We start from the raw sequence: 2,971 nt of genomic DNA on the forward strand, positions 1-2,971 counted from the left end.
CCTGAACCTCCACATCTGAGTTCCCTTCATAGGATTCCATGTCTCTCTGTGGGGCTAGATGGAGGGATCCCTAGACTTCCCTGCCTTTCTATCTCCCCAAGGTCTCTGCATATGGCTGTCAAGGTTGATTTTCTTTTACTAAAGGACTGGGGTGATTTTAAAAGGAAAACACCAACAGGAAGGAAAAAAAAATTAAAGGTTTCGAGAGCCATCTGCTCATAGACTATAATTGAAATCTAAGACCAAGACGCGAAGAATGTCAACAATTAAAAGCTCCATAGCAAGGATTAGTTGATCAAAGAAGGTGGGAAGGATTATCCAGAGCAGGTCACAGGAAATCCACAAGAGCATGGACTCTGGAAGCCAAGAGAACAAAGGCTGAAAGCACCAGCAACGAGCTCACCCACTTTAGTCTTTTGTCTGCTGACCTCACCTGGTGTCATCTATGCTGGTGACTTCTTTCAGTGAAATGTGAATATTCAGAGCGATGGCAACAATGCTCCAAATTTCACTGGAAGCTCAAGTTACTCCCCTTGGATACGTTGTCCATAGATACTCAGATTTCTCTACAAAAAAAAAAATAATAATAATAAGCTCATATAGTACAGGGAACTCTGCTCAATATTTTGTAATAAACTGAAAGGGAAGAGAACTTGAAAAAGAATAAATACATGTATCTGTGTAACTGAATCACTTTGCTGTACACCTAAAAATAACACTTTTTCACTGTTAATCAACTATCCTCCAATGTAAAATGAAAACTTTTTAAAATAAATAAGATGAAATGTAAGGACTTACCTGGTGGTCCAGTGCTTAAGATGCTGTACTCCCAAAGCAGAGGACCCTGGTTTGATCCTTGGTTTCAAACTCTTTCAGTTCACACGACCAACTAAAGATCCTGCATGCTGCAGTGGAAGATGGCACATCTGCAACTAAAACCTGGAGCAGCCAAAAAAATAAATAAATATTTTTAAAAATAAATAAATAAGGCACAAGCCCCAGCCAGCCACTGGTGACCGCTGCCTGAGAAACAGTGTGATGGCCACCAAGGAGATGAAGGCGGCCAAGAGCAGGGAGCAGTTGGCACTGCAGCCCCTTGAGGGAGTGGACCTCAGCCCTAAGCAGGATGAGGGTATGCTTGAGTTCATCAAGCAAGAAGGCCCTGGCATGGAAATGCCAATGATCGGGGACCGAGTCTCTGTCCACTACAGGGGCTGGCTGCTTGATGGCACCAAGTTCCACTCCAGCCTGGACCGCAAGGACAGGGTCTCCTTTGACCTGGGGAGAGGGAAGGTCATCAAGGCTTGGGATGTTGCTGTAGCAACCATGAAGGCAGGCGAAGTGTGCCACATCACCTGCAAGCCAGAGCATGCCTAGGGCTCAGCGGGCAGCCCTCCCAGGATCCCTCCCAAAGCCACACTTGTGTTTGAGGTGGAGTTGTTGGAGTTCAAGGAAGAGGACCTGACAGACGAAGAAGACAAGGGATCATCAGGAGAATACGGAGGCGATGGGGAGGGCTATGCCAAGCCAGCGACAGCGCCACCCTGGAAGTTGCACTGGAAGGATACTTCGAGGACCAGATCTTTGACCCACGAGAGCTCAGCTTTGAAGCTGGTGAGGGAGAAAGCATGCATCTTGCCCTGTGGGCTGGAGAAAGCCATTCAGTGTGTGGATAAAAGAGAACATTCCATTGTGTATCTTAACACCTGTATGCTTTCAGCAATGCTGGGAAGGAGAAGTTCCAGATCCCACCAAATGCTGAGCTGATGTACGAAATATAGCACAAGAATTTTTGAGAGGGCCAACAAGTCCGGGGCGATGAGTTCTGAGACCCTGGAGCAGAGGACCGTAGTGAAGGAGCGAGGCACTGTGCTCTTCAAGGAAGGCAAGTACAAGCAAGCTGCGCTGCAGTGCAAGAAGACTGTGTCCTGGGGCTTCTCTGGTGGTTGTGGTTGAGAACCTGCCTTGCAACGCAGGCACTGGTTTAATCCCTGGTGCCGGAAGATCCCATATACCATGGGGCAGCTTAGCCCGCGCACCCCAACTGCCAAAGCCCGAGCACCCCAGAGCCTGTGCTCTGCCACAAGGAGAGGCCACTGCAGTGAGAAGCCTGTGCCCCGCAACTAGAGAGTGGCCCCCATTCCCTGCAACTAGAGGAAGCCTGCACACAGCAGGGAAGACGCAGCACAGCCATAATAAATAACTAAATTTTTTTTTTAAAAAAAAAGAAGATTGTGTCCTGGCTGGAATAAAAGTGGAGCTTCTCTGATGAGGACGCACAGGAAGGTGCAGGCCCTTCATCCGGCCTCCCACCTCAGCTTGGCTGTGTGTCATCTGAAGCTGCAAGTCTTCTCAGCTGCCACTGAAAACAGTAACAAGGCCCAGGAAGTAGACAGCAACAATGAGAAGGGCCTTGTCCACCAGGGAGAGGCCCACCTGGCGGCGAACACACGGGCTGACTTGCAGAAGGGCCTGCAGCTCTACCCAGCAACAAGTCGGCCAAGGTTCAGCTGGCCATGTGTCTGCAGCAGATCCACAGGCAGCTGGAGGGGAGACGAAGCTCTTTGCCAGCGTGTCTGAGAGGCTGGCCGAGGAGGAGAGCAAAAGGCCCAGGCCGCAGTGGCTGCAGGAAAATAGCCGGCTGACGTGGAGATGAGAGAGCAGAAGAATGACGGGGGGCGGTGAGGGGTGGGAATGGGGCAGCCTCAGCCTCGCCCCAACCCTGTCCCCACGACTGCCTGTCCCCCAGACTCCCAGCCCCCACCCTACTCCACCCTGTGTGTGTGTGTGTGTGTGTGTGTGTGTGCGTGTGTGTGTGTTAGTCTCTCAGTTGTGTCTGACTCGTTTCAACCCCATGAACTGTAGCTCACCAGGCTCCTTTGTCCATGGAATTCTCCAAGCAAGATTATAGAGTGGGTAGCCGTTCCCTTCTCAGGGGATCTTCCCAACTCAGGGATCGAACCGGGGTCTC

At 50.4% G+C, this 2,971-nt stretch overlaps 1 pseudogene; it reads left to right on the forward strand.

Moving 5' to 3' along the window:
• Nucleotides 1–1,038: 1,038 nt before the first annotated feature.
• On the forward strand, nucleotides 1,039–2,685 carry LOC102288289 (peptidyl-prolyl cis-trans isomerase FKBP4 pseudogene; annotated as a pseudogene).
• Nucleotides 2,686–2,971: the final 286 nt, after the last annotated feature.

Source organism: Bos mutus, chromosome 14 (assembly GCF_027580195.1).
Source record: "Bos mutus isolate GX-2022 chromosome 14, NWIPB_WYAK_1.1, whole genome shotgun sequence".
NCBI classification, from domain to species: domain Eukaryota; kingdom Metazoa; phylum Chordata; class Mammalia; order Artiodactyla; family Bovidae; genus Bos; species Bos mutus.